The sequence below is a fragment of the Nicotiana sylvestris genome, chromosome 1, assembly GCF_000393655.2.
Source record: "Nicotiana sylvestris chromosome 1, ASM39365v2, whole genome shotgun sequence".
NCBI lineage: Eukaryota > Viridiplantae > Streptophyta > Magnoliopsida > Solanales > Solanaceae > Nicotiana > Nicotiana sylvestris.
This window is the reverse complement of record NC_091057.1, coordinates 29817127-29843235: the sequence shown is the minus strand read 5'-3', so window position 1 is coordinate 29843235 and position 26109 is coordinate 29817127. Positions and strand designations below refer to the sequence as shown.

At 37.0% G+C, this 26109-nt stretch overlaps 1 long non-coding RNA gene across 1 annotated transcript; it reads right to left on the bottom strand.

The window, feature by feature from the left end:
• Nucleotides 1–16723: 16723 nt before the first annotated feature.
• Nucleotides 16724–18182, bottom strand: LOC104219355 (uncharacterized). The gene is made up of 2 exons (XR_709240.2): nt 17757–18182; nt 16724–16948 (listed from the first exon to the last, which is right to left on the bottom strand). It is a non-coding gene; the product is annotated as an uncharacterized lncRNA (long non-coding RNA).
• Nucleotides 18183–26109: the final 7927 nt, after the last annotated feature.

Genomic DNA, 26109 nt, shown 5'->3' with positions numbered 1-26109 from the left:
TATATAACTACCCTCCCTTTTTCACTAATCACCCCACTATTTATTTACAATAATTATTACAGACCAATGAATCAAATGACAAATTTACACAAATAGAAAATTAATCTATATGGAGCCTACAGTAGGCCCAAATGACTTCCAATCCTCCAATAGCTTCAAATGCCCAAAGTTCCTTAGCCAATTCGTGTCTAGGTGTGTCAGAGTTCCCTAAGGATTTCAAGGATCCCGGGCAGTGCTCACACCTAGACCTTTTCTCAAATAATAACAAATTTAGGTGCACTGTGGAAAGGCCAGCTCTAACATGCCAGAGTTCAGAGAGATCTCAAGGATCTCAAGGCAGTACACATATCAAAGGGGCAGAACCTAGTATTCTAGGAGTAAAGTGAGAGTGCTTAACATAGTTTTGAAAATGTTTTGAAAATAGTACAGAGATGACTTTAGGACTGAAAAGGTTTTCTAAAACAAGAAATAGTTTGGTGGTAAAAGACAGTTTGAGAAGAGTACCAAAACTCTTTTGAAGACAGCAAACAATCAATTGGTCATAAAACATCCTGATTCAGAAACACTCAACAAATAGATCTCACATGGGGATAAAGGGATTGTGGGACATAAGAGTCATATAGGGGGTACATGGATAGGGTATGGAGGAAACATATAGTCAACAAACTGCATAAAATACTTAGGGTCTTAGAGACTTAGTAGGCTAGTCATGGATAGTAAATAGTTAAGATATAGATCATAATTGTAATATAGAAAACTTGACATGTCTTGAACATGATTAAACATATAGGCAGGGTCAATCACATATATCAAATAGCCAACATGATCACATAATTAGGGGATTGAACATATATTCACAAACATACTGGTTAAGTATCAAATAACTAGGTAAAGTGTATGTATGCTAATCATACAGGATAGAGTTTAGACATGTTAGGCAAAGAAGTAAGTATGAATACAAGTTGAATTCATAGCTGATGAACTAGTGCAGGAATGAAACACATAGGGTTTGAATTTTAAAATTTAACTAGAGACATACCAGTTGAAGAAAAGAGTGCAGAATATAAAGCAGATATAGTTCCAATATCTAGCCTTAGATTTCAGCTGGCTAGACCAGTGGATATCACAAGTAGTAGAGGAGAAAAAGAGAGCTTTAGAGTGTAAGTGTGCTTTTGTGAACTAATGTTCGTCGTCAGAAGTGAGAATAGGAGGGAGTTTATATAGTAATCAAAAGCTTAGAAATATAAGGTAAGGGATCAATTAAGTAGCAATTAGAGAAATTCAGGGAATCAATCACATGTAAAATCAGTAAGTCTTCCCTTTAATCAAGGGATAATCAATGGTAAAAGCATGACAGATACTTAAAGAAGGAAATTAGGTACAGAGTAGGTAATTAGGGGTGAATGCACAGGGGTTTCAATTAAGGAAATAATCAGTAAGAATTAGTAATATAACAAATAAGTCAAGGAAAAAATTAATTAAGGTAGGCAGTTCAATTAAACCGAGTAGAGAGGTAGGAATCAAAAGTTTTGTTAAGGAAAAGTGCTCAAATCAAAACAGGAAATAAGGACCTCAGAATAATCAAGGGTTCAATCAAAGAGAAAATCACGTAAAGAGTCAGCAAGTTTAGTAGATAAAATAAGGGAAGAAATGAATAGTCGGGATTCGGCACATGATTTTAATGAAACAAATTGTTAAATCAAGAAGACGGCACTGATTCAAGGAGATAGATATATGTCTTAACATAAATAGTCATAATGAAGACAAACATATAGAATCAGTAAATAGTTGAACTAAGAAACTCAGTAGAGACATATTAGGATAAGAAAACCACGAGAAATTTAAATGGCTAAAGAGAAATCACAAGAACCAAAGCAAGAACACAATCAATATACCAGTACTTAGAAACCAAATGAAGAATGTCAAAAATTTGGGCTTTCAGTACAAGCGAGTTAAGGTTGTAGCAAACTTACAAAATCAGCCAAAACACATAAGAAGCAGAAGATCAAACACTCGAAAATAATCAAACATTTTGGAATTTTTTTTTTCCGGAAACTCGAGTTTAGAAAAAATGAAAAATCATTCGAAAATCCCACGATTCTTGTAAAAAACCAAAAGGCACTTGTAAAACTCATATGAAATAGGTCTAAACCATCTTATATCTATACAGATCTAAGAGGTTCAAAAGAAAGAAATTAGGGCTTCGAGAAAAACAATCACAGAGATGAATAATCAAACCTAGAAACCCATAGATATAGGAATATCTCACTCGGAATCAAACCAGGACAACTTGAAACAGGCGAGAAAGGACCGTTGATGCAAGCAAACTAACCCTAGTCCCTTGAGGACCCTAGAGATGGAAATACCAACGTGAGGGAGGCCATTAGAGGCCTGGGGAGTGTTGAGAAGCCATCAAGATAACCATAGATGAGTGAGATTAGGGTTAGGTTTGAGAGCATTTGAGAGAGGAGAGGGATTTCAGGGTGGCGGACGGTGAGGAAACGAGAGGGTTTGGGGGGGTCGTTTGGTTCATTTTAGGTAAGAGTTGTTTGTAGCCGTTGATCTCTATGATCAACGACTGAGATTAAAAGGGTTTTGGGGGCGGACCGGGTATTAGGTTTTGGGATGGGTAAACTAAAATTGAAATTGGGCTTGTATTGGGTTGAAATAGGGTTAAAATTGAAATAAAAATAGGCCAGATTTTAAATAGCCACTTTTAATAACTACATAATTTATCAAAATAATAAATGAGTTTCAAAAAATAATTTCGTATACTAAAATGATTTAAAAATGTTATTTAACATTTTAAAAATATAAAAGATCATTTTATGCATCAATAATATAATTATGCATTAGTATAGGCTATTATTGCAAAGATGTGCAATTTAGCCTAAAAATATAAATATAATTACAAAAAATGCACTAAAATTATTTAAACACTATGTTAGCATAAATAAAGAATTTACATGACTAAATCATCATAAAAGTAATTTGGATGATAATTATTGGATATTTTATAAATAAAAGAGAAAAAATAAATTGATTTGGAGTTTCTAAAAATTATAAAAATATTTATGCATGCTTATAATTGCATATGTGCTATTTTGAAAGTATATACATGTATTAAAAATACACGAGAAAAAATTGGGTATCAACAATCTCCTTAGCATCATCGTGCCGAGCCATGTCCTTAAGGACAAACAGATGGGGGTCATTATACTAACGCTCCCTGATACGATCATAAAGAGAAGACTGAGAGACCATACAAGCCAAAACTCGACTCGACTCAGAAATATCTAATATAAAAAACTAGTTGGCCAAGGCTTGAACATCCAATGCCAATGGCCTCTCTGCTGCTGGTAGATATGCTAAGCTCCCCAAACTCTCCGCCCTGCGACTCAAGGCATCGACCACCACATTGACCTTCCTAGGATGGTATAGAATAGAGATATCATAATCCTTAAGCAGCTCTAACCACCTCCACTGATGCAAGTTAAGATCCTTCTATTTGAATAAATGGTGCAGTCTGGTGATCGGTGAAGATTTCATAAGGGACACCGTACAAATAGTGCCATAAAATCTTTAAGGCATGAACAATAGTTGCTAACTCAAGGTCATGGATATGATGGTTCTTTTCATACACCTTCAGCTGTCTAGATGCATATGCAATCACCCTACCATCCTGAATCAACACCGCACCGAGACCAATCTGCGATGCATCACAATATACAATATAAGACCCTGAACATGTAGGCAACACCAATACTAGGGCCTTAGTCAAAGCTATCTTGAGCTATTGAAAGCTCTTCTCACACTCCTCTGTCCACCAGAATGGAGCACCCTTTTGGGTTAGCCTAGTCATAGATGTGAAACTGATGTTTAAACGTCCATACCACACAGAAGGGGGGGGGGGATGCTTTGTGTGGTACCCAATTTTCACTCTAGAAGAACCTGGTTCTTCTAGGTGTTCTAACTACTACTGTTTGTGCAAGAAAAAGTACATAAAATAAAGAACACAAGTATTTTTATGTGGAAAACATCCGGCTCAAAAGGTGAAAAAACCACGACCTACTACTCAGTAGGATTTTCACCAACACTTCACTAAATCACTGAGCCAAAACAGCATTTACAAAACTCTTTGTAAACCTAAGAATTACCTCTAATTCCGCTGTAGCAACCAACCTCTAACTGTTGCGACAACTTCAAGTTAGCTTATAACTTGAACACTCAAAGTACCTAATACAATTGCTTCTATGAAAGCTGAAAGGTACAATTTTAAACCACCAACTACAATTGAACTAGAATAAGAAAAAAACACAATGGAACTGGTTCTTCTATCTCGTTCAAGTAGCTTCAGGAGTGCACACTTGAATCACATATGAACTGCTTGCAAAAAGCCTTGCTATTTTTCTCCCAATTCACATTTAACTTATGCATTTTTGTGCAACACATGTAATGTGAGAACATACTACAATTTATAGAGTTAGTAGACGAAGAAATAACTAGAGTTCTGATGCAACTCTTCTTTGGTGGAAGAGTTCTAGTTGATTTCAACTTCTAACTCCTTCCCTATCTTGAATAGTGTTCTCTTTGATTAAGGAGTCCTTCTCCTTATCAATTATACAACATTTTTGATCAGGAGATATTAAATACACCAAGTTAAGCTTATGTCCTTCACGTGCAACCCACATGCTCGAATCTGCCCGTTTTTGTGCACCTGAGGGATGGACCTGGTTCATCCTGAGTTCCTTTGTCAATCTTCAAAACTAACCTTTACTTGGGCCAACAAATTCCCCCTTTTGATGATGACAAACTCTGTGCTTTTCATAAACTTTGGCCCTATTTCAACTCGGCTCAATATCAACACAATGTTAGAAATATTTTTCCTTTTTTATCACTTATCATCTAGGACCAGGTACATTAGGTTATAAACACCACTGTTCAAAGTGTAAACATCACTTGTTTAAAGCACAACCTTTTCCCCCCTTTTGGCATCATCAAAAAGTTGCATAAAAAATGTGAGATAACCATATTTTAAAGCTTACTCATGGCCACTGAGGCTACTTCAAATGCAATCATGGATTAATAATCATAGATCAAGCTAATAATTTTAACCATCAAAGAAATATAAACAAATAGTTAGAGCAAAAGATAGTGAATTTCATTGGTGATTGATAATATTCTACCACAAAGCATAAGAAGAAATAAAAATACTGAAAACATGAGCAAAAAAATAAAAAATCTCGAACTGGGTCACCGGTTAATCTACACTAGGCTAGGAGGATTAAGGCTGGGAAGAACTAGGTGCTTGGTTCTTAACTTGGAGGAGTTTCAGAACACCTTGAAGAATGCCATAATTCTTCTCTTTTTCTCTTGCCAACTCATTTCTGAGAGCATCTCTCTTAGTCTCCATCTCAACCAACCTCTTCTTCAGCCTTTCAATCTCAACATCCTTAGCCCCACTTTCTTGCACCAAGGCTCTAACCTTGCTATTCACTGGTACCTTTTTGGATGAACTAGGTTCTTTAGGAGTGACATTGACTTCATATCGCAAGCAAGCATAGTATTAACCCAAAAATGATCCATGCTTGTACTAAACTCCCACCTTTTCATAGGTACATTGACATGTGCAAGCACATTTGTGAGAATGAAGCCATAGGGAATGGTATGAGTTTTGGTGCCATTAATAACTCTATCAAGAAGCTGGATTATGACTTTCAGTCACTTTGTTCTGCAGGTCTTGCGAGGGTTTCCTCTATAGATGAACCAGGTTCATCTCCCCAAACAACCATTGCACATGCGTCTTTGGTTAAACTCATAGGAGTGGGTGAAAAATCATCCCTTCTTGTCCTCTTTCCCCTCACAGTACTCCTAGCACCCTTGCTCTCCTTTTTTTTCTTTTTCATTTTTACCACCAACTTCTCCAGATTCTGTAGTCTCAAAACCTGCTATAGATCCTACAAATCTAGTTTCCAAATCTGCAGCAACTTTAGAAATTGTCTCAAAAGAAACTTTAGAATCAGAAGATACCTGTTCAGTTTTGGAAGAACCACTTTCTTCCCCCTGAGTAGCAGACTTAAAAGAATCTAGGTAGTTTAATACGGTTAGGAGTCTTGAACGTAACCAGTTCACTTGTAATGGATAAGTTCACAAGAACTTTGGTATTTGGTTGGACTCTTCTCATGATCCAAATATAGTTATTTCAAATTATGCAGAGTGTAGAAAACATACCATGTTATCTTGATGAATCAGGTTCTTCACTGATAATTCTCTTATGTAAGTCTAAATTAGCAAAAATAGAGAAAATCATTAGAGATTAATGAGTCATTTTCACACATGGCAGAAGAGTATACTATGGGAAGTATGAGACTGATCAAGATTTAATCGAACTATACACAATTTACAGACTTTCTAACCAAATATATTTTTTTTCAGTTTTTTCTTTGTTTAACCTTGAATTGGTCCTTTTAGGTGATCTTAATCATACTTAATTCCAACATATTCCTCTCAAAATGATCTCTACTTAAGGCTTTTGTGAAGATGTCAGCAATTTGCTTGTCAGCAGCACAAAACTCCACAGTGATCAAGCCTTTCTCATAGTTGTCCCTCAAAAATTGTGTCTAACATCTATGTGCTTAGTTCTCTTATGATGAATTAGATTCCTAGTCATACTAATAGCACTAGTGTTATCACAGAAAATAGGGATGCAACCAACTTTAATACCAAAATCCATCAACTGTTTCTTGATCCACAGCAATTGAGCACAATCATGAAGCAGTAGCAATATACTCAGCTTCAACAGTAGATAAGACCACTGAATTTTGCTTTTTAGTAGCCCATGACACAAGACATGAACCAAGGAAGTCTACCATACTTGAGATGCTCTTCCTATCCATAAGAAAACCTGCATATTCAGTGTCAACATATCCCACTAGGTTAAAGTTACTACCTTTTGGATACCAAAGGCAAAGGTCAGTAGTGCCTTTCAAGTATCTCAATATTCTCTTGACATAAGCCAAGTGGGATTCCTTTGGATTTGCTAGAAATCAAGCACAAAGCCCTACACCGAAAACAATGTTAGGTCTGCTAGCAGTAAGATACAAAAGAGAACCAATCATTCCTCTATACAACTTCTGATCAACAGATGAACCAGGTTCATCTATATCCAATTTTGTGGATGTTGCAAAAGGAATGTCAATTTCTTTGGATGGTCCTTCCTGGTTTTGTTACTAAGGAATAGGTTCATGGACAGGTTCCCTCGAAGTGGAGGATCAATTCCTCTCTAGTCAGTTCCCCCTATCATGTTGCCCTGGGTGGAAGGACCTGTTCCATCACTTGTTCCTTCCTGCGATACATCTTCAGGCTGGACTGTGGTTTCACCATTTGAATTTCTTATCAGCCCAATCTCTTCATTATCTTGTTCTTGCCTCTTAGAAAGAATGTTAATTTTTTAAAAATAACATATACATTTTTCTACACATATAGTTCTTTTATTGTATATCTTATAAGCTTTAATATGTGAAGAATATACCGAGAATACTCCCTCATCACTTCTGGGATCATACTTACCTAGGGAGTCTTTGCCATTGTTGTACATAAAGTACTTGCATCTAAATGACCTAAGATGGGATATATTTAGTTTTCTTCCTTTAAGTGACTCATAGGGAATCTTCTTAACAAGAGGTCTAGTCATGCAACTATTTATGATGTGGAATGCAAAAATTCAGCAAACTTAGCATTTTCAAATTCAGTTCCATGGTAAGACCTAATTGATGCAAGTTGATTACCTAGTTATTTCTGAGTTTTTCTAACAAAAGAAGTAAACATGTCAAATGCTTCATCTTTAGATGTTAAAAATAATGTCTAAGAAAATCTAAAGTAATCATCAACAAGCACCATCACATATCTTTTACCACCTCTGCTTAATGTTCTCGTTGGACTATAGAGATCCATATGGACCAGTTCCATCGTTCTGGTGGTGCCTACCACTTTCTTGCATTTAAAAGAGCATCTTACCTGCTTCCCCCTTTCACAAGCCTCACAAACTTTGTCTTCCTTGAACTTGATGTTAGGCAGCCCTATCACCAGGTCCTTGAGGCTAATTTGTTGAGTTGACTCAGACTTTCATGTCCAAGTCTCTTGTGCCAAAGGAGGGGATCATTGTCCAACATACTTAAGCAAGTGAGTTCATTTTCTGAAAGTGTGAACAAATCTACAATGTATATATTGTTTACTATTTTTTCCCTACAAAACAATCTTGTCAGTGGTAAGATAAATAACAAAACATTTGGTAGAGGTGAATGCTACCAAGTTGTCTCTATCACATAATTGTGATACACTGATTAGACTGTACTTTAGGAAATCTATCAAGTAGACATTCTCAATAGAGTGAGAATCAGTCTTACCTATCTTTCAAACCCCAATGATCTCACCTTTCTTCCCATTTCTAAAGGAGACATTACCTCCTTTGAGGTCCTCAAGTGAAAGGAACTGGTTCTTGCTTCTTGTCAAATGCTTTGAGAAGCCACTATCCATGTACCATATTTGGCTGCTCCCCTTCACTATGACCCGCAAAAGGAAATCAAAGGTTAGTCTTAGAAACCCAAAATAATTTGGGTCCCTTTCTATACGCAAAAGGGTGAATCAGATTCTTTTTAGCCCAACCTGACAGCCTATTTTTCCCTTGAACAAATTCTTTATTCTTTTGACTAGCCTTTTCTTTTGCAATACATTCACTTTTATAGTGACCAGTTTTACCACAATGTGTGCAAATTTTGTTCTCAGGAAGTGTGAGGTACTTGCTTTTGGGATCCCACTTAGGTGTTTGAGTCCCATAACCAAGTCCTCTTTTGTTGCTACTATGATGTTCTTGTATCCAGGAGAGTGCATCAGAAGCCTTATTCCATTTGCAAGTTATGTCTAGTTCATGTTTTACGTTCCCTAGATCTTCTTTTAATACTCTTTACTGCTCATCTTTCCTGTACAACTCATCCTTCATTTTTCTTAAGTTTTCTTCTAGGGTGAGATGTGTGTGATCAGCTTTCTTGTTTCATGTTCCTAGTTTCAGTTTTAAGTTCTCAGACCTAAGTTCTAGGAAACTAGTGTCAAGTTCAAGAACCTGGGTCTTCAACTCAGTATTTTCACTTTCACTCTCATTAGCCCTAGACTCTAGATTTTTGCACTTGGCTTTTAGGATCATACATTCCCTAGACAGCTGTTCCTTTTCAGTGTTAATTATCTCAAACTCATCAATGAAATCCAGCAAAAGTTCAGACAACCTTTCTTTAGACAGGAATTTAATCTTGTCTTTGAGATGAAGAATACTTACCTCTTGTTCATCATCTGATTCTCCGATAGCCATAAGTGCTTGTTCATCTCCATCTTTATCTTCTGAGTCCTCATTTGATGTTTCTCCCCATGCAGCAACCATAGCCTTTGTTGATCCTTTGTTCTTCTTGGGTTGAACATGTTCCTTCTTCATGTTCCTTTGTTCAGCTCTTTCCTTCTTCCATTCAGTTTCCCATTGAGGGCAGTTTTTGATGTGGTGATCAGTCTTCCCACACTTGTAACACCCCTCATTGTTTTGTTTTTCAAGAACCCTTGGTTTTTTGTAGCTTCAATTTCTGGAAGGACCCTTTCCTCTCATTAGGTACTTCTTGAATTCCTTTGTGATCATGGTCATTTCATCCTCCTCTAGATCAGCACCTTCAATGATTCTAAATGCCCAGGCTCGTTTCCTTCTTGGGTGCATCCATCTTCATAGTTTGCCTTCTAAGTTCATAGGCAGTGAGATTTCCAATTAGCTCATCCAACTTAAGAGTGACAATGTTATTTGATTCCTGAATGGAAATGATTTTGCTTTCCCAAGTGACTGGTAGAACCCTTGTCAAAATTTTCTCAACTTTTTCCTCTTCAAGAATAACTCTTCCAAGAGACTTAGGTTCATTTGTCAGTATGGTGAACCTTGTATACGTATCCTGGATGGTTTCCCCTTCCTCCATGGTGAAATTCTCATATTAAGAATATAGCAGTTTTCCTCTAGACCTCTTCACTTGAGGTGTTCCTTCATGAGCCACTTGCAAAGTATCCCTAATTTCTTTAGCAGTGGTACAACTTTGAATTCTACTATACTCGTCTGTACCAAGTTCACACACAAGCCATTTCTTTGCTTTAGCATTCTTTTCCCATTTCCTCAAGTCCTTAGCATTGCAATCAGCTCTTGTTTTTGGCACATCTACTCCTTCAACATTCTTCTTCGTGGTATCCAGGGGACCATCAGTGATAATGTCCCATAGCTGATAGTCTTCTCCGATGATGTGATCTCTCATCCTATTTTTCCACCAAGAGTAGCAATGTCCATTAAAGGGTGGAGGCCTATCAGTGGATTGCATTTTCCATTTTCCAGGTGGTGCGCTCATCTTGATCTGTTTCTAAGGTGTTAGCCTCTTCAAGGATAACCTGCTCTGATACCAATTGATATTTTAAACGTCAATACCACACAAGAGGGGGGGGGGGGGAGAGGTGATTTGTGTGGTACCCAATTTTCACTCTAGAAGAACCTGGTTCTTCTACGTGTTCTAACTACTACTGTTTGCGGAATAAAAAGTACATAAAATAAAGAACACAAGTATTTTTACGTGGAAAACACCCGGCTCAAAAGGTGAAAAAACCATGACCTACTACTCAGTAGGATTTTCCCCAACACTTCACTAAATCACTGAGCCAAAACAGCATTTACAAAACTCTTTGTAAACCTAAGGATTACCTCTAATCCCATTATAGCAACCAGCCTCTAACTATTGCGACAACTTCAAGTTAGCTTATAACTTGAACACTCAAAGTACCTAATACAATTGCTTCTATGAAAGCTAAAAGGTACAACTTTAAACCACCTACTACAATTGAACTAGAATAAGAAAAAACACAATGGAATTGGTTCTTCTATCTCGTTCAAGTAGCTTCAGGAGTGCACACTTGAATCACATACGAACTGCTTGCAAAAAGCCTTGCTATTTTGCTCCCAATTCACATTTAACTTATGCGTTTTTGTGCAACACATGTAATGTGAGAACATCCTGCAATTTATAGAGTTAGTAGACAAAGAAATAACTAGAGTTCTGATGCAACTCTTCCTTGGTGGAAGAGTTCTAGTTGATTTCAACTTCTAACTCCTTCCCTATCTTGGATAGTGTTCTCTTTGATTAAGGAGTCCTTCTCCTTATCAATTATGCAACCTTTTCGATCAGGAGATATTAAATACACCAAGTTAAGCTTATCTCCTTCACGTGCAACCCACATGCTCGAATCTGCCCATTTTTGTGCACTTGAGGGATTGACCTGATTCATCCTGAGTTCCTTTGTCAGTCTTCAAAACTAACCTTTACTTGGTCCTACAGAAACCCTCTACAAATCGATATTAATACCCTGCCAAACCAAGAGAACTCAGGATCTCCGTATCTGAGAACAGTCTAGGCCAACTCTGCACTACTTTAACCTTCTTCAGATCCACCTTGATCCCCTCACTCGACACTACATGACCTAAAATGCCACTGAATCTAGCTAGAACTCACACTTTGAAAATTTTGCATATAACTTCTTTTTTCTCAAGGTCTGAAGCACAATCCTCAGGTGCAACTCATGATCCTCCTGACTCTGAGAGTACATCAGAATATTGTGAATAAACACAATGACGAAGGAGTCAAGATAGGGCTAAAATACACTGTGCATTAAATGTATAAATGCTGCTAGGGCGTTGGTTAACCCAAATGATATCACAAGGAACTCGTAGTGACCATACCAAGTCTTGAAAGCAATCTTTGGGATATCTGGCTCCCGAATCTTCAATTGATGATAGCCTGAATGCAAGTCAATCTTAGTAAACACTCTTGCACCCTATAACTGATCAAATAGGTCATCAATATGAGGCAATGGATATATATATTCTTCACTGTAACTTTGTTCAACTGGTGATAATCAATGCATATACGCATAGAACCATCATTATTCTTCACAAACAAGACTAGAGCTCCTCATTGTGACACGCTGGACCGAATGAAGCCCTTATCAAGCAACTTCTATAATTGTTCCTTTAACTCTTTCGACTCAGGAGGAGCTACACGATATGGAGGAATAGAGATGGGCTGAGTGCCTAGCAACAAGTCAATACCAAATTCGATATTGTTTTCGGGCAGCATGCCTGGAAGATTAGCCAAAAATACATCTGGATAATCCCTCACTACCGGAACTAACTCAACGGTAGGAGTATCAATGCTGACATCTCTCACATAATCTAGATATGCGTCACACCCCTTCTCAAACTTTCGTTGAGCCTTAAGAAATGAAATAACTCTGCTAGGGGTGTAATTTAAGGTACCTCTCTACTCTAATCGTGGTAATCCTAGCATAGCCAGCGTCACAGTCATGGCATGACAATCAAGAATAACATAATGGGGTGACAACCAGTCCATGCCCAAAATAATATCAAAGTCTACCATACTGAGCATTAATAAATCGGCTCCGGTCTCAAAACCACTAAGAACAACCAAACACGACTGATACACATGGTCAACAACAATAGAATCTCCCACATGTATAGACATATAAAAAGGAGAACTCAAAGAATCATGGGATACTCCCAATACGGGGCAAAATAGGATGACACATAGGAATGAGTGGATCTTAGATCAATTAAGATTGGCTCATCTTTGTGACAGACCGAAACAATACCTGTAATGATAGAGTCGGATGCAACTGCCTCTGTACGAGCATAAAGAGCATAATATCTGGCCTAGCCTCCCCCTCTAGGGCAACCTCTACCTGCCTGACCTCCACTTTGAGCTAGCTGAGCAGGTGGAGTAGTAGCTAGTGCTGTAATCATAGCTTAGTGGGGACCCGATGGAGTATACAATGCCTGAGTAGTCTATGGAGGTGTACCCCTCCTAAGTCTAAGGCAATCCCTCACCATATGGTGAGTGTCGCCTCACTCAACACAAGCTCTCGGAGGGCGTGGATAATATGGTAGGCTCGGGCCAAGTCGGTTGGACTGATCGCTGAAACCACCCCGTGCAGGAGGTGTACTAGACAATGATGGTGCATAATAAGGATCCTGGGGCCTATGAGTGGCCAAAATACCACTGGTAGCTGGAAGTGCTAAATGAACAGGGCGACTCATATAGCCCCTACCATGATGAGCTATCATTGGGGCACGAGTACCACTATAAGTGCCAGAATCTCGAGACTTCTTGGCCTCTCTCTCCTCCCTATCCCGAACCAGCATACCCTTCAATCTCCTAGTAATCCCCACTACCTGCTGGTATGCGATGTCCATCTCCAACTCTCGGGCCATGATAAATCTGATACTGGGGTTGAGCCCCTCGATAAATCGACGTACCCTCTCTCGAACTATAGCAACCAAAGCTAGTGCATGTCTATCCAAATAGAACCTTGGCACAACTTCTCAAACTTTGCATGCCATGCATCTCTGAGACTCTAGGGAACATACTCCCTCAAGAACATATTCGATAACTGAGTCCAAGTGAGTGAAGCTACCTCAGCCGGACTACCCAACTCATAAACTACGCCACCACTAATAGGCCTCTCCTTTAAGCTGGAACATAATGAAACAAACCCCACTTGACTCTGCTACACCCATAGTACGGAGGATACTATGACACTCTTCAAGAAAACCCTGGGCATCCTCTGATGATAGGCCACTGAAAGTAGGAGGGTGGTACTTCTTGTACCTTTCGAGTCTAAGCTGCTCCTCCCCCGATTGAGATGTGGCAGGAGCTAGTGGGATCAACCCTGCTTGAGCTAAAGTGCCAAACATGCTCAAAAACTGTGCAAGGGTCTCCTGAAGAACCGGTGTAGTAACAGGCATCTCAGGTGCATGTGCTCTTACTGGAGCTACTGGAGGCTCCTCTGTAGAAGCTCGTGTGGGTGCTCTAGCTGCACCACATGCACATCCTCGGTCTCTGCTCTGGCCCCGACCCCGGCCCCAGCCTCTCGTGGCTCCAATAGGGGGCGTGAGTGCCTGGTTATCTAATCCGACTGTACGTGTCCTCACTATTTGTGAGAGAATAGAAGATAGAAGTTTAGAATTCCGAAGTCAACAAATTTTGCACAACAAGGAATCAGAGAAGTGAGATATTCCTAACAGTTCCATAGCCTCTCAAAGATAAGTACAAACGTCTCTGTACCGATCCGCGAGATCTACTAAACCTGTTTGTCACTCATAACACCTATGAACCTAGAGCTCTGATACTAAATTGTCACGACCAAAATCTCCCTCCCTAAGATGTCGTAATAGAACCTAGTCTCTAAGACTAGGTATGCCTAATAATTGTAGAATAACTCAACAATAACAGAATTAACAACTAAACTTCAATAGATAACTATATAGCTAAAAAATGCCGCTCGACATGTACAAGTAAACCAACAACTCGAGTATAACAAAATTCCCAAAACCCGGTAGTCACAAGTCACAAGCTCTAAGTATTTGTCTATCTGTCTCTATACATTAATAACTAGGAAAAATAAAGTAGGAACAACATAAAGGATAGAGGGGGACTCCGAGATCTACGGACGCTGGCAGATATATCTTGAAGTCTCCATTGTAGCAACAAGTACTCTCAACTAATAATCGGGCTGATAGGAGGTACCTAGATCTGCACACAAAATATATGCACAAGAGTAACATGAGTACACCATAGTCGTACCTAGTAAGTGCCAAGCCTAACCTCGGTAGAGTAGTGACGAGGTCAGGTCAGGGCCGTACTAGTATATAATAATTTAAGGCAAAACATATAGTAATATAATGAAAAGTCTGAGAACTTAACAAAGAGAATTTACAGAGAGGTAACAACACAACACGTAGGGGTCAGGGGCACTCCCGAGATACCGTCTCATAGTCCCAAAAGTAAATACTCAATAGGGGATCTCCCGAGGAACCGCCTCGTAGTACCGAAACTAAATATGCAATGGGGATCTCCCCAGGTACCGCCTCGTAGTCCCAAAAGTAAAAATACAATGGGGATCTCCCGAGGTACCTCCTCGTAGTCCCAAAAGTAAATATGTAATAGGGTATCTTTCGAGGTATCGCCTCATAGTCCCAAAAGTAAATGCACAACTCGAAATCGATGGAATACAACAATTACAACAAGAAATCCTACAGTCTAAGACTAAATACAAGTAAAGGAAAAACAAGAATTCAACTAAGCATGCTGCACAAATTTCAAATAAGCATTTAAGACACGTAGACATACGATATTAGGCTAACATGATAACTACACATGCTGGGATAACTCATTTAAGATATAACAGGTTAATGTTCAGTAAAAATTGGATTTTACAATAATTAGCCCGTGTACGCACTCATCACCTCTTGGCACACCCCTTTTACCCCTCCAAAAGATAATGTGGGTTATGGATTGTGGGTTAAAGAGTTTTTCCAATTAAAGTGACAATTTTGAAATAGGGAGTATTTTATTTACAAAGTCGCCACTTGGAATTGATTTTTACTGGTGTTCCAAGTCACCTTTTATTTGAATCCCTATTCAAAGGAAGGTTTGACTCTATTATTATTGGTCTGCGAAAATAAAGTCGGGGTAAGGAATTCTATTGACCGGGGAGAAGGTGTAAGGCATTCCCTGAGTCCCGTGGTTCTAGAACGGTCGCTTTGTTGACTACATTTGGCTTGAATTAAACTTGGATAAACGGTGATTTATTTGATTTTTATGCTTTTCTTATGTACGCTTTTACTTATTTGATAAAAGAATAATAATAATAAAATGTCATAATCACACTACGCTAACGAATGTGTAATCTAGACAAAATTTATTGTCTTAGTCATAACAGCACAACGCAAGCGAATCCACAGTCATGACAAAGAATTATTAACACGTTATTACTTTTAGAAAAATTACTATATTTGTGCATTGAAAAAATTATTTATTAAGAGTTACTATCGCGCTACGCAAGCGAATCCGCGAGTTTAGCAAAGAGTTTATTAAATTAGAAAATAATTAAAGCTAGTAGAAATAGTATGAGATTACTGAATTAAAATATTAAGAGTTAATATCACGCTACGCAAGAGAGTCCACGAAATGATAATAATAAAAAGTTAAAACGGACCTACTGGTTGCCTAGCGTTTAAATTAATTAAAGGTACTTAAGTTATTGGATTATTATTAAACATCATGAAAATTAACTAATTCTTAATAAGCTATTCGACTAATCTAGTAAGTATTATTTTGAATATAGATCATCTTATTTATTGAGAAAGTGGGCCAATTTGCTTACTTAGTTATGGTATTGGGCCAACATCTATGAAATAAATAGACAAAATATTTATAGACTTCTTAAAAGCATTGAGCCTATTGGACAGAATCTGCCTTGGCCAATTGTTGGGCTCCGAAATGGGCACAAGCTGAAAGCCCAATAGATTTCAAATGTTGGTTTACTACGACAGCCCACCTGGGCTAAATTGCGAGTCTGACCTCTTTTGCTCTAAGCCATTAACCCTTATTTTTAACTAGCAATTTCAAAACCTATTTAGGATCTAGCCACTTTCTACCAAAAAAAAAAATCTAAAATCTTAGTAGAGATGGTCACATATAAAATCTGTAAAAATAAATAAAGGTCTCAAGCATGTCTCTTTTGTTATTTTTCATAAACTGGCCAGAACTGCAAAGGTGCAAAAGGAGTCTTTAAGCACATTGCAACCTACTTGGAACATCTCAATTTTATATGCATCAATACTATAATAGATAGTAAAGACAAATAACACATGAATAAAAAAGTGTTTGATCAACCAAGGATTTATTTTACATATGAACTACAACAAGATATATTTAAACAATAAAGAAATTTAGCTAAGCACTCATTTATTTAAATGGACATGCTCCCAACAATCAAGATGAGTTCAAATTTCTTGTTAATGTGAAAACATCTGCAACATAAGATTAAAGAGTTACCTGAGTCACATAATAATAAATACAACAACAAATAATAGAAGCTCAGCAACTAAAGCAACATAAAAATAGCAGCACAACAGCAGCAAAACCAACAGTAAATCCGTGTTAAAACAGCTCGAAAACTTAGAGAAGAAACTCAGAAGCAAACTCTAAAGAGGACTTATACTTTTCTAATAAAAAGGTTTGCACTTTAAGATTCACTCTTAAGACTTACAATTTCAGCTTACTAAAGGATGCTTCAGTTGCTAATTTTTTTTTGTTGTATTTTCAAAAGCAGAAAATGATCCCCTCCAAAATGTGATGGAGTCCCCTCTATATATCAAAACAACCAGTTATTTCAAAAAAATTAAAAATCAATCTTTTTGACAGATTTTTCTACAAAATCTGCACTTAAATTCAAAAAGCAAGACTTTCTAGTTCAAATCTTGTCAAGTATTTCAAACAAAATTTGCTCTCCACTATTCAAAGATAGACTTTATTCAAATAATATCCAAAGGTCTACATTTTCTTACCAAACAATTTGACTTTTGAGTGTTGTACTCAAAGAGTCTTGAAGTAGTAAACAAACAACCAAACAAGTACCATATACCCTTAAGTATTTTTTATTACCTCACTTTTATCAATACAAAACTATTTTACTACTTCAACAATTGCAAAAACAGAAAATTTAACATTTCAAACTTCAAAAACTAATGCTAAAATAATTAATAATAGACAAAAATAAAATCTGAAAATTAAAAATAAAAATAAAAAAATCAGCCATGAAAAAGAATAGTATTTTACCATTTTACACATCAAAAGACCAAAAAAATGGTGGTATGCCAAAGAGGGTGTTCCGGGAGGTCGCCGGGATTAGGCCGGATTTTGGTCGCCAGATTTTTGGGATAGAATTGACATCAATAGCTAGGTCTTGAGGAGCTCTATCCATTGATGTAGGTATTTTGAGGGTGGTAGTGGTTGGAGCTTCAAGAATTTGGGCAAAAAGATGATGAGAAAGTTTTCTAGATCTGGAGTTTGAAGATTTTTTTTAGGATTTGGTTTGGAGATATGGAAAGAGGAAGTTGTGGAGATTACGTGGCGTGAATTTGGAGGTGTTTGGAGGTGGTCCGCCGGCGGCGGCGATTTCCGGCAGGCGGCGGTGGGCGGAGCTGGGGCGGCGTAGAGAGAGTGAAGAGAGAAAGAAGAGAGAAGAATGAGAAGGAAAGAAGATAGAGGAAATAAGGGGGAAATAGGGGCAATTTTTTGGGGATTTTAGGCTTTAAATCTTGTCACTTAAACAAAACGACGTAGTTTCAAGACAAAACTACGTCATTTTAAGCACTTCTTGGCAGCCTCCTTTTGGACCAGATTTGGGCTCTTTGGGCTCAAATTTTGGGCCAATTTTGGCACAATTTTAATTAAATTATACTAGCCCAATCCATACCCCGTTTATCAAACCATTACTCAATTCTTAAAACCTATACATACACAAATAAGAACAAACACATACACACACACATACATACATACATACATACATATATATATATATATATATATATATATATATATATATACAAGGAAAAAATTAGGCATTTACACCTCTCATACACGACACTCACATATCACAAAATTATCACAACAGTACCAAATCCTAAGGGGATTTCCCCCACACAAGGTTAGGCAAGCCAAGCTCAATCAGTCAATAAGGATGCCTTTTCCTCGACTTTCCGACTCTGAATGACCCAAATCTAGCCAAAAGAAATTACATACCATAAATATAACTATAAGAAACTAATATAATTAATGAAATCAAAACTTTAGCAAGGAACTAAAATTTCACCCCAAAAAGTCGATTCGGGCCCACGTCTCAAAATCGGGTAAAATTTACAAAATACAAACACCCATTCAACCATGAGTCCATCTATTCCAAAATTACTCAAATTCAATACCAAAATCCCAATCAACACCACAAAATTCGGTTGAAAAACTTTCCAACTTTTTCCACAAATTTCTCAACCCAAAACCTTAATTAAACGATAAAATTAACGATAGATTAGTGGAATATAACAAAAAACGAGTCAAGAATCATTACCCAATAGTTTCCTCTAAAAAACCCTTGAACTTTTGCATAAGTCCGGGCTATCTAGGTCCCAAAAATGAAAATAGGACAAAAACCCTTGATTTTGAAATTTGAAGTCTGCCCAGGTAAATCCTTCTTCGCGAACGCGGAAACATCCTCGCGTTCGCGAAGAATAAAAATGCTTCAATCAAAAAACCTTCTTCGTGAATGTAAGGTCCCACTCATGAAAGCGAAGTTTCCACTTCTTGCCCCTTCGCGAGCGGTCATCTCTACGCGTTCGCATAGGCTAAATGCCTGGTGACTCATCTGACCGTTCCTCTACACGAAAGCGAGGTTCCAATCGCGAACACATAGGCCTAAGACCTCAGTGCTTTGCAAACGGGAGACATACATTGCGAACACGAAGGCTAAGTTACAAAAGCACTCCAACTCCTCTATGCGAAGGCGAAAGAACCTTCGCAAACGCGTAGAAGGAAACCAGACACCAACAAAATCTGATGTTTCAGCAATAACACTAAGTCCTTCGATCCGTTAACCATACGAAACCCACCTGAGGCCCCAGGGACCTCAACCAAACCTACTAACAAGTCCTTAAACATCATACAAACTTTGTTTAACCTTCAAATCACATTAAACAATACTAAAAAAATGAATCGTACCCCAATTCAAGCTTAATGAACTTTGAAACTTCAAACTTTTACAACCTCTGCCGGAACCTATCAAATCACGTACGATTGACCTCAAATTTTGCACACAAGTCAAATTTGATATTACATACCTACTCTTATTTTCGGAATCAAAATTCGACCCCGATATCAAAAATTCCACTCCTGATCAAACTTCTTGAAAATTCAACTTTCAACATTTCAAGCCTAATTCAGCTACTGACCTCCTAATTATAATGCGGACACTCTCCTAGGTCTAAAATCACCTAACAGATCTAATGGAACCAACAAAACTCCATTTCAGAGTCGTCTTCACATAATTCCAACTACGATCAAATTCCTAGAACTTAAGCTTCCATTTTAGGGACTAAGTGTCCGAATTCATTCGAAACCAGAAAAAAATCCTCCCGACAAGTCACATAAGCATAAATTGATACATGGGAAGCAATACATAAGGGATCAGGGCTAATACTCTCAAAACGATCGGCCGGGTCATTTCACTAGATTTGTCATGAATTACTATATATTGTGAGAGGCAAGGCTGACTCTACTGCTGTAGATAATAAGGCTTACGCCTTAGGCCCTAAATTTGAGGGGCCCATTTTTTTAAAAATAATAGGTTAATAGATATTTTAAGAAAATAATATAGTATTTATAGTACATATTGATTCTTTTCTTTTCTTATAAAATGAAAAAACGTTTTTTTAGATATGTAGACAAAGTAACTATTTGACTTACTTAAAATGGGTGGTATGAATATTTTTCTAACGTGTGAATTAGAATTGATTTTACAAGGGAAATTGTACAAATAGAAGATATGATATACTCAATCAAATAAAAAGGATTGCTTCGATATTCTTCAAATATTTATATTGCTTATAGAATAATGTTAACCGTTTTCTATAGGAGGAGTTCAGAACCAAAATGATGTCTTTTTGGATTCAAAACACCAAAATAGGTGAACATATAACTGTTGACCTTTTTATATATAGCGCATGTATTTCATCCGCTATACCTGTTAATTGATCGACCCACAATAATTGGTGGGTATAGCACATGTAATTTATGCGCTATACTTTAGCACATTTAATAAATGCGCTATATATACACACCAATTATTGTACCCCTCACACAAAATATTTGTTTACTTAAGGAGCTGCATTCCTTCTTCAAAAATTCCTTCTGAAATATTCATTCTTCAACATCCTTTGTATTTTTCTTACTCATTCTAAAATATTTGTTTACATAATATTTTTGCATTTTGCCATAATGTCTTAAGAGCAAATAATTAGGGTTGCATTATATTGGGGGAGGGAGGGGGTGAGGTTGTCATGGAGAACAACACCCCATTTGTTCAGCATCCTTTATATTTTTCTTACTCATTCTAAAATATTTGTTTATAAAATATTTTTGCATTTTGCCATAATGTATGAAGAGCGAATAATTAGGGTTGCATTATATTGGGGGAGAGAGGGGGGTGAGGCTATCGTGGAGAACAACTCAGTACACTGTAGTTGATCTCCATAGTGTATTGTTAAGTTTCCACTCATATTGAAATACAATAGATTGGTATCTTAATATTAAGGTAACCGGAAGATATCCATATTCGCTTACACCGCAAGGGATTGCTTGTTATGTTGAGTTTAACATTGAAGACAATGAAACTCTGAAAGACTTTTTTAGGACTCCGGATGAACACTGGGAACTTCTTGTGATAAAAATACTGGAAATGTACGTCAAGTCTAAAGACGTCCGCAATATTGAGGTTTCGCAAAATAAGGATAACCCTCAATTATCTGGTGGTGTTTTTGGAGCAGTTTTATCCAAACAACTTCTGTTTGAAAGAGTCTGGCCATATCTAAACTTATCTTCATAGGCGAATGAGGAGCGATGACATAATTTCTCCCCAAGTTTACATAATTCACAATCTAAGTGGTATATTTTAATTTTCCTTGTTGTAGTATGATTTTTTTTGTATAATATTCGTACTAACACTCATATCTTCAAAAGGTGGTACTGGCCTGATATGAGTTTTACAAGTTATGAACCAGCCAACAATTGGAATGTGCCTAATTTTGGTGGTTTGGATCATGCTGGTCAATCTGCGAGTCATCAACAACTCGATAATATGAATCATCGTCTATCAACAGATTATGAATGGTAAGTTAAGAGATAAACTTGCTATATAATCTTTTTATGAATTTGAGAAACTCATTATTTTATTGGTTGTGCAGTGAAAATGAGCAACATGATGGTCAAAGATGATAAATTTGATCAGGATCTGGTAGATGCATAATGTTAGGAAGACGATAATGATTATGAAAATAATGTTGATGAGTCTGGAGATGATACACCCTTACCCGATGAGGGCGACGATGATGAGGAAACACACTTTGTTGATAAGAATGAGAATGAGCAACTTGATTTGACGAGGGTGCATGATTCAAAAAATGAGCATGCTCCATATATGTAGACTCCACCTACCATTAGACACAGAGTGTACAAGTCCCATATGCCCTTTCATTCAAGGGGGATTCCCTACCTTGATCAGTTACTAGTATGCCAGATGTAGATGCCCTCACAAGGGATTTTGGTGACATTCGTATTGCAATATGGGATGAATCTAGACCAATAAGGCTGTCAAAGAATATACTTTTAGCTGATAAAGCTCGCCTTAGTAGCACGGTGCAAATTTACAATATAAAACACTATCGCAAGATCAAGGTTCATGAGTCATATATGCAAGTATATAAGGTTATTTTTCATAGATGGTTTCAAGGCTGTAAGTGGATGCTGTGTGAGAGAAAGTTGAAAACAAATATGTGGATGGTGGGGAAATACGTTGGCAACACACTTAGTGATATGAACACATTCAATGGGAGTCATTTTAACTTGAATATTTACTTGATTTTCCTTGACATGATTCCACACATTGAATCATCCATAAGGTATAAGATTAAAGAGTGTATAACATCTGTCCACTAGGTATATGGTTGTACCATTACCAAAAGAAAGGAATTTTTCGGGCGTAAACGTACATTTGATATTGTTTATGGTAAATGGGATAAGTCATTTGCCGCGCTACCTAGGTACATAGACGCTTTGCAATAATTTAACCCCCGGATTGTTGTTGAATGGAAGATTGAGAGGATTCCAGGAGTACCAGAATACATATTAAGATATGTATTTTGGGCATTTAAACCATCCATTGATGGTTTTGTGCATTGTCGACCGGTAATCTCCATAGACGACACACATATCTATGGAAAATATGATAGTAAGATGTTGATTGTCGTTGCAACCGATGCTAATAGAATCATATTTTCCCTTGCATTTGCTATTTGTGCCAATGAATGTCAAGATACTTGGACATGGTTTTTGAACCACCTGAAGGAGCACATTGTGAGATAACAGACATGTATTTGTCTAATATCTGATCAACATGGCAGAATTTTATGTTCCGTGCAGACTTTAGATGTATGTAAGGAACAGTATGCCTACAACCGTTACTATGTTAGGCACTTGAAGGCCAACTTCAGGCTTATCCGATCAAGAACTTACATGATTTAATGTGGATGGCTGCAACAAATCATCAAGAGTGTAAATTTAGGATGCGAATGACATTGATTAGGCAGGAAGGCCAAGGAGCTTATCGTTGGTTGATCCAACATGATCTTGATAAGTGGAATTTGCATAAGGATGGTGGCAGAAGATGAAGAATTTTGACTACAAACGTGTTAGAGTTTTTCAACGAGTTGTTGATGTCTGCCCGTGGATTGCCTGTAACTGCCATGGTGCGGATGACATTCAAGAAGATGGCAGAGAGGTTTGTTGAATGATTCCGAAGTGCATCATCCTTGTTGGAAAGAAGTGTTCAATTTATGCCACAACTGTTGAAAAGATTTGAGAAATATAGGAAGCGAGCACAATGTCATACATATTTGCAATATTGCAACGAGCAAAATATTTTAAAGTTTGCATCAAAATTGCGGTAATAATACCCACACCATCAATGAATCCAGATGATTATAATCTTGTGGGAAAATGTCGATTTATCACTTGCCAGGCTCACATGCCATGAAGTGCTTTCAACATGCTGGATATGCTATGACATGGTACGCTGATAAAGAATATAGTGTTGTGGCATACGTAAACACCTATAACGGCCACCTCCAACCAGGGTGTGCTGAGCATTATTAGCCGCCAGAACCATTTAATATGGTGCGTAACAAGGATTATGTGCGTCACCGGCAAGTGCAAAAAAGAATGCGAATACAGAATCAAATGGATATTGGTGATGCCATTTATGCGCGTAAATATGGTATATGTTCCCAAACAGGACACGATCTCTGTAAATGTCCTTCAGTCGATTTGGGATGCGGTGGTAATTTAGCACCCGGTGGCAGTTCCTCCGATATGCCCAATTTTCAAGGATAAAATTTGGTGTTGCTTGCAATATTTATGAACTAAAATTATGTTTCCAATACTCTTAAATCTAATTGAAAATTAGCATTGAAGATTCAATACAATAATTAAAAATTACTTCAAGAAATAAATAACGATTTTCATTTGCTATTATCGTCATTGTCTGGCACTATTTCATTGTCATTGTCTTCATATTCTTCGTCAACTCTTGCACGCATCCGTCCGGACTGAGGGCATCATAATCTATGTCCCAATTGACACACATTTCTCGTATTTTATCGCTATCATAAATAAGATCACTTGCTTAATTTCTACAACAATATGGGACTCTTACATCCAATGTATGCAGTAAAAATTTTGGTAGTCTCTCCCACTCGACAACTGTTGGAAATACAGGATAATCAATGTCTCTATGAAATTTTTATTCTCTAATAAAGCCCAATGATGATCCTCAATTCCATGCAGGTAGTTAAGATCATCCAATGCATGATGAACGGCTAGTGCCTTTTTATTCTCTAATTAAATCACTTATTAAATGTTAGTGGAATTTTTTAAATATTGAAATGGTTTTTGAAAAACTTTAATGTTGGTTCAACTTAAAAAGAACTAAACTACAAAAACTTGTACATTATCATAGCGCATCAATAATATGAATTATGGGTATTGTCTTGTCGACCTGAAATAGCCTGCACGAACTTGTACCGTAAATAATCATTTGTACGTTAATCATAGCACATCAATAATATGCATTATGTGTGTCGCCTTGAAAAATCCTACACGAACTTGTACCGTAAAGAATCATTTGTACGTGTTAGGATCGGGAACTCGGGTAGTGTGGAATTTAGCCAAATAATATTATAATGATAATAACAAAGACAATGCAAGTTAATAATAACGGCAATTAAAGCATATAAATAAGGCACAAAATTTAACGTGGTTCGGTCAAGGTGACCTACATCCACAAACGGAGACGAGCAATTTCACTATAACAACTGGTATACTAAAGAGAGTAAATAATTAAAGTAAAAATCTAATTATCCAAAATATATCCCAAGAGAATCACCTCGCTACAATCACTCACAAAGAAGAGGTTCACACAAAGTATTTTCCAGCACTAACTCTTTGAAATATAACAAAACTCTCTATTACAAGAATACTCAAAATGAGTTTCTAATCAAAACATGGGATGATTCAAATGAAGTAAGATGGCCCATATTTATAGGGTAAAGTTCTTGGTCCCCAAGTAAAGAAAAAAAACACTTTTATTCTTTGGCTTCAAGCTAGAATGCTTTTGCTCCAAGTTTGCTATGGACAACTTTAGGTCATATCTTACAATACGTTACACATAGCATATCAATAGTATGTGTTATATGTATTGCGTTGTCGCCCTAAAAAAGCCTATACGAACTTGTACCATAAAGAATTAATTTTACGTTACATCCTAAAAAGCCTACACGAACTTGCACCGTAAAAAATCCTTTGTACATTACACATAGTGCATCACTAATATATGTTATATTTATTGTCTTGTCGATCTAAAAAAGCCTGCATGAACTTATACCGTAAAGAATTATTTGCACGAGAAAATATAGTGCATCAATAATACGCGTTATGTAACCTAAAATCACTCATTGAAACCTATAAGAATCCCGCATATTTAACATTATTATTTGAGGCTTAATCAAACAAAGAATACAACTTTCCATAAAATTTTCAAGATCAAGCATTACGACATGTCTGGACGCAATGACGTTCCTAGGTGTTACTGCGGCAAACGTGCGATTTTGAGTTCATGTTGGTTAACTTGCAATTTAGGTCACAGACGTTGGATATGTAAATAAGTTGTAAGTTATTAATATTTAAATTTATGTTGGATAATATATTATTTATAACATGTTCATTAATATTTTTTTGTTGCCATCCCTATTTGTAGGACGATAATCAATGTGGTTTTGGAGAATGATATGATGAACCTATTAATCAG